Genomic DNA, 7,099 nt, shown 5'->3' with positions numbered 1-7,099 from the left:
GAAGTGATTTTCTATCATTTTAGGTTGGTTTTGGTGCATTATTTGCAAGAATAGAGAATTGTGGATTCATCAAGACTTGGGATTTTGTGGGTACATCTTCTACAAACCCTCACGAGAGCACACTCGTCCACTAGAGCTATCTAGGGGTTTAAAGGGCTTGTTGCATATGCTAAATGCAACCGTGATCACCTACGGAAGTGGTACTAGAAGCGAGGAAGGACATGCACGCGAGAACGAGCTGAATACGAAGAAACAGGGCTGCCATCACAGTCAGTAGCGCGCCCGCGCTAACCTATAGCGCGCCCGCGCTATCCTCGGGTCAACTAGCGCGCCCGCGCTAGTCTAGCGCGGTGGCGCCCAGCAGAACTCCCCGGGCCGATTTTTACAGCTTTTCTGATGGATTTTCGCAGCGAACGAGGCCCGGTTGACTTGGTCAATGCACTTTATTATTTTTCATGTGTAAAACCCTAACCTAGTAGTAGAAAATAGTTAGAATATCGGAACAAGATCATAGTTAATTTTCATTCAAGCACAATATCAGTTTGTATTAGATCGTTCTTTGCGAGGAAGTGACAGTTTCGAGCAAGATCGTGAACATCAAATCTGTAACGTGTGATCCTTATTATTATTAATTCAAGCATTTTTATTCCGTTTAATTCTTGTCTTTTATTTATCATGTTTTCATTAGAACCCATGATGTCGATTAGTTCGATTATGAACTAACCGCCTTCATGGGATTCTAATGGATTTATCGATGTAGTCTAGTAACGAATATTAATTACTTGATCTTGCGACGTACGTTGATTTCTTTGCATGAGCCGTGCTTATTCTTCTTAGGAGAGTAGCTAACTTCTAAGTTGTTTGTTAATTCTTTCTGAAGCGAGAGTGGATGATTGAATTTAGAACTATGCCATGTAAACATAGGATTATGTGAATGAACATAATTTGTGGTAGACTTGAACTATTTTTATCACCCTGTGTAATCACGATAGATGACTTGCTATTAAACCTCTCTGCTTACACTACCGCTATAGAGATATAGGGTCTGAGCTTTGTTGGTGTCCATGAGATTTCTGTCTTAATTGTGGATTTTGATTGGTATGATATGTGTGCAACGAGAGTTGGCATGTATTACTTTCGTGTTGTCTGATTAGGATCAACAGTCGCATGTTAATCAGTAATTTCAATTCTAGATGAATTCGATAATGAAGTTAGAATCCCATGTGTTTTCCTATTCTGAATTTGATTAGTAATTTTAGTTATTAGTATAAAAGAAACCATCCTTGTTAATTGTCTTGGCAGTGATAATTGATCATACATTGTTGCATAGGTGCGTATTCTTAATTCACCAGTCTCTGTGGGATCGAACTTAATATATTACTTGTGATCACGTGCGCTTGCGTGTAGATTTCACCGAACAAGTTTTTGGCGCCGCTGCCGGGGACTCGGTGTTAATTAATAGTTTATGTACTTGTCATCAGTGTGCATTAAAATTCACTGACTAGGATTCTATTCTCTTCTCACTTTTCTTCTTTTCTTTATTTCAGGTACTTGGGTCGCGTTTATGCAAACACGTTCTCAGACCCGTAAGAAAGCAATTGATTCATCTTCTACTTCTTCTTCTGATTCTGAAACAATGACAGAACCTGAAGCACAACCAGACAGTAAGGCATTGAAGGATTTCTCTATGCCAAAGATCGATGATATCCAATCAAGCATTGTCAGGCCTGCAATCGCAGCCAAAGCCTTTGAAATCAAACCAGGAACTATTCAAATGGTTCAGAACTCGGTACAGTATGGGGGTTCTCCTACTGAAGACCCCAATATGCATATACGGAATTTTATAGAGATCTGTGACACTTTCAAATTCAATGACGTCTCTGATGAAGCTGTGAAGTTAAGACTTTTCCCATTTTCACTGAAAGATAAGGCCAAGGGATGGTTACATTCTTTACCATCTGGTTCGATTACTACATGGGAAGATCTAGCTCAGAAATTTCTCACTAAATTCTTCCCCATGGCAAAGACTGCTGCGCTACGAAATGCTCTGTCTCAATTCTCTCAACAATCAGGAGAAACATTCTGTGAAGCCTGGGAGAGGTATAAAGAGATGCTAAGAAAGTGTCCCCACCATGGTATGCCGGATTGGATGCAAATAAACAGTTTCTACAATGGTCTTGGACCTCAATCCAGACCTATGCTTGATGCTGCTTCTGGAGGTGCGCTATGGGCTAAGAGTTATGAAGAAGCTTATGATCTTATTGAAATGATGGCGGCTAATGAATATCAGAACCCTACTCAAAGACTTACTCAAGGGAAAGTAGCCGGAATTCTTGATCTTGACACGTCTACAGCTATAGCAGCTCAACTTAAAGCTCTCACGATGAAAGTCGACTCTCTGGCTCACCAAGGAATTCAACAGCCAATCTTTATTTGCGAATTATGTGCTGGTACTCATGCTACTGATCAGTGTGCCATTTCTAGTGAATCAGCACAATTTGTGAGCAACTTTCAGAGAGGTCAACAGCCTGCTCCAGCTACTTATCACCCTAACAACCGAAATCATCCTAATTTCAGCTGGAGTAATAACCAGGGGTATAACCAACCTCAACAAGGATTTCAACAGGGACCTAAACAGTACAGTCAGGCTGGAAATTCACAACAGTATGCACCTAAACAGCCATATCACACCCCCCCGGGATTTCAGAATCATGGGCAATCAGCTAACGAAAGGTCTGACATGGAAGAGCTAAGGCTCATGTACAAGAGTCAAGCAGTAACTTTAAAAGCCTTGGAGACACAAGTCGGTCAGTTAGCTAACGCTTTACTAAGCAGACCACAGGGGAATCTCCCTAGTGATACAGAAGTACTAGGTAAGAGGGACCCTAAAGAGCAAGTCCAATCCATTACGCTGAGATCTGGAAAAACTACAACAGGGCCTACCTCAACATTAGTACAAGATCAGGGTGATGAACCGCAAGAAATTCCAGCAGAAGTTCCTTCAAATACAATTGGCACCAACCCGACTGTTGAAAAGGATAAGGCTATTCCTGCAGCTGCTCCGATGTCAAAACCAGTATATCCACCACCTCCATTTCCTAGGAGGTTAAAAAAACAGCAGCTGGATAAGCAATTTGGTAAATTCCTAGAAGTATTCAAAAAGCTTCACATCAACATTCCATTTGCTGAAGCACTCGAGCAAATGCCTAGTTATGCCAAGTTCATGAAGGGTATTCTTTCAAAAAAGCTAAAGCTCGAAGAGTTAGAGACCGTGGCTTTAACGGAGGAATGTAGTGCTGTACTTCAACAGAAATTACCACCTAAGCTTAAGGATCCGGGAAGCTTTACTATTCCTTGCACTATCGGGAAGTTCTCTTTTGATAAGTGTCTGTGCGACTTGGGGGCTAGCATCAATCTGATGCCTCTATCTATCTTCACACAACTCGGCCTGCCAGAGCTCAAGCCAACAAATATGTCTTTACAGTTGGCTGATCGTTCGATCACACATCCGAGGGGTATAATTGAAGATGTGCTAGTCAAGGTTGATCAATTAATATTTCCAGCAGACTTCGTGATTCTTGATTTTGAAGAAGACAAAAGGATTCCTATCATCTTGGGTAGACCCTTCTTAGCCACCGGGCAAACATTGATCGATGTCCAAAAAGGGGAACTTACAATGAGAATACAAGATCAGACGGTCACGTTCAACGTATTCAATGCAATGAAATTACCAACCGATGAGGAATCTTGTTTTAGTATGGATGTACTTGATACTACAGCAGAAGCTAATAGCAAGCGGGTTTTACAGGATGATGCGTTGGAAGCGATCCTTACAAATGATGAGGAATGGGGCAGTGAAGAAGAATTGGAAGAAATCCATCACCTTAACTCATCACCTTGGAGAAGGAATTTTGAACCACCTGTCGAATCTCTTGGCTTGGAGGAACAAAAAGAAGATCACAAACCACTACAACCATCAGTAATCGAAGCACCTAAACTTGAACTTAAACCACTACCGGATCACTTAAGGTATGCTTTTCTTGGTGAAGGTTCTACTCTTCCTGTTATTATTGCATCTAACTTGTCAGGTGAGGAAGAGGAAAAACTTTTGAGGGTGCTAAGGGAATTCAAAACAGCGATTGGTTGGACCATAGCTGATATCAAGGGCATCAGTCCCTCCTTTTGTCAACACAAAATTCTCATTGAAGAGGGAAGCAAACCTTCAGTGGAACAACAAAGAAGGCTAAATCCTATCATGAAGGAGGTTGTAAAGAAAGAGATTCTTAAATGGCTTGATGCAGGTATCATATATCCAATTTCAGATAGCTCATGGGTGAGTCCAGTACAATGCGTGCCTAAGAAAGGAGGAATGACAGTAGTAACCAACGAAAAAGGGGAACTCATCTCAACTAGAACTGTCACGGGTTGGAGGATTTGCATGGACTACAGGAAGCTGAATAAAGCTACAAGAAAAGATCACTTCCCTCTGCCTTTTATTGATCAGATGCTCGACAGGTTGGCTGGCCATGAGTTCTATTGTCTGTTAGATGGGTATTCTGGCTATAATCAAATTGCTATTTCCCCGGAAGATCAAGAAAAGACAACCTTTACATGCCCTTATGGTACTTTCGCATTCCGAAGAGTACCTTTTGGTTTATGTGGTGCACCAGCCACTTTTCAAAGGTGCATGATGGCAATATTCTCAGAGATGATCGGCATCAATGTGGAGGTATTCATGGATGATTTTTCTGTATTTGGAACATCTTATGACGAATGCCTCACGAATCTTAGAATGGTTCTTAAGCGCTGTGTGGAAACTAATCTGATTCTCAATTGGGAAAAATGTCATTTCATGGTGCAAGAAGGAATCATATTGGGGCATAAGGTATCTGCCAAGGGACTAGAAGTCGATAAAGCTAAGGTGGAAACAATTAAAAATCTTCCTCCACCACTTTCAGTCAAGGGCGTCCGAAGCTTCCTTGGTCATGCAGGTTTCTATCGGAGGTTCATCAAGGATTTCTCGAAAATTTCTAAACCTCTTTGCAATCTGTTAGAGAAAGACATTCCATTCAAATTTGATGAGGAGTGCTTGGAAGCATTTGAAATCTTGAAAAAGAAGTTGACATCAGCACCTATCATCACTGCACCTGATTGGAGTAAACCATTCGAATTAATGTGTGATGCCAGTGATTATGCTGTAGGAGCTGTACTGGGCCAGCGAACAAGCAATGTGTTTCATGTTATCTACTATGCCAGCAAAACATTAAATGATGCACAATTGAACTACACTACTACTGAAAAAGAACTTCTAGCTATTGTCTTTAGCTTTGAGAAGTTCAGGTCTTACCTTCTTGGAACAAAGGTAGTGGTATATACTGATCATGCAGCCATTCGATATCTCATCACAAAGAAAGATTCTAAACCAAGACTAATTCGCTGGGTTTTATTGCTCCAAGAATTTGATGTGGAAATTAAAGATCGAAAGGGCACAGAAAATCAGGTAGCGGATCATTTATCCAGACTAGAAGATCACAGCAAACAAACTACCGACAACACTCTAATCAATGAATTCTTCCCAGACGAACAGTTGTTTGGAGTTGAAGCAGAAGAGCCATGGTTTGCTGACATTGTGAATTATCTAGTGAGTAAGGTCATTCCTCCAGAATTCTCTTATGCTCAACGCAAGAAATTCCTTCACGATGTGAAATGGTATATTTGGGATGAACCCTTTCTGTTTAAACAAGGAGTCGATCAGATTCTCAGACGGTGTATTCCTAATAATGAAGTTGAGGGAGTTTTGCGCGAGTGCCATTCCACTGGTTATGGGGGCCATTATAGCGGAGAGAAGACAACAAAGAGGGTACTTCAAGCAGGTTTTTACTGGCCAACTCTGTTTAAAGATGCTCATCAATTTGTGTTGGGTTGCGATCGATGTCAACGTACAGGTAATATTTCTAGGAGGAATGAAATGCCTCTTAAAATGCTTTTGGAAGTTGAAATATTTGATGTTTGGGGTATTGACTTTATGGGACCGTTCGTTTCGTCTTGCAACAACCAGTATATTCTATTGGCAGTTGATTACGTGTCTAAATGGGTGGAGGTGAAAGCCTTACCTACAAATGATGCTAAGGTGGTTTTGCAATTTCTACAAAAACAAATCTTTACCCGTTTCGGAGTCCCTAGAGTCATTATCAGTGATGAAGGCTCTCATTTCTGCAATCGGAAATTCACAACCTTGATGACGAGGTATAATATCAATCACCGGGTTGCTACTGCTTATCATCCTCAAACAAATGGTCAAGCTGAAGTGTCTAACAGAGAGATCAAACGCATATTAGAGAAGGTGGTTAACCCTTCTAGGAAGGACTGGTCCTTACGATTAGATGAGGCTGCTTGGGCTTATCGAACAGCTTATAAAACACCGTTGGGTACTTCTCCATTTCAGTTAGTGTTTGGCAAGGCTTGTCACCTACCAGTTGAGTTGGAACATAAAGCTTATTGGGCCCTAAAGAAGTTGAACTTCGACTTACAATTAGCTGGAGAGAAACGAATGATGCAACTCAATGAGCTAGAGGAGTTTCGCCTCCGTGCTTATGAAAATAACAAACTCTACAAAGAAAAGGTGAAAAGATTGCATGATCAGCGGCTGATACAAAAATCGTTTGTGGTTGGTCAATTGGTGCTATTGTATAACTCTCGGTTGAAGCTGTTTCCAGGGAAACTCAAGTCACGCTGGTCAGGGCCATTTACAGTCAAGACGGTATTTTCCCACGGTGCAGTAGAAATCTATGCAAGATCACCGGAGGAATCATTTAAGGTTAATGGTCAAAGGTTGAAGCCTTACTTTGGCGGAAATGTGAATCGTGAGGTACAAACCACGATTCTTCAATCGGAATCGGATTAATTCTGGACTTCACGTCGAGCTAACGACGTTAAACAAGCGCTTCGTGGGAGGCAACCCACGCATTGGAACCACATTGTACCATTGTAAACCTCAAAAACACAAAAATCGAAAAAATTCAGCCTCCGGTGTCAGACACTAGCGCGCCCGCGCTAGTGTCAGCGCGCCCGCGCTAAGTTGCACAGCGCGCCCGCGCTA

The 7,099-nt window shown here is 41.6% G+C and overlaps 1 non-coding gene across 1 annotated transcript; it reads right to left on the bottom strand.

The window, feature by feature from the left end:
* Window positions 1-2,032: 2,032 nt before the first annotated feature.
* LOC135151815 (small nucleolar RNA R71) lies at window positions 2,033-2,139 on the bottom strand. Its single transcript, XR_010290730.1, has one exon. It is a non-coding gene; the product is annotated as a small nucleolar RNA R71 (small nucleolar RNA).
* Between the last annotated feature and the right edge of the window lie 4,960 nt (window positions 2,140-7,099).

Source organism: Daucus carota, chromosome 3, assembly GCF_001625215.2.
Source record: "Daucus carota subsp. sativus chromosome 3, DH1 v3.0, whole genome shotgun sequence".
Lineage (NCBI taxonomy): Eukaryota > Viridiplantae > Streptophyta > Magnoliopsida > Apiales > Apiaceae > Daucus > Daucus carota.
This window is presented reverse-complemented; position numbering and strand designations above follow the sequence as displayed.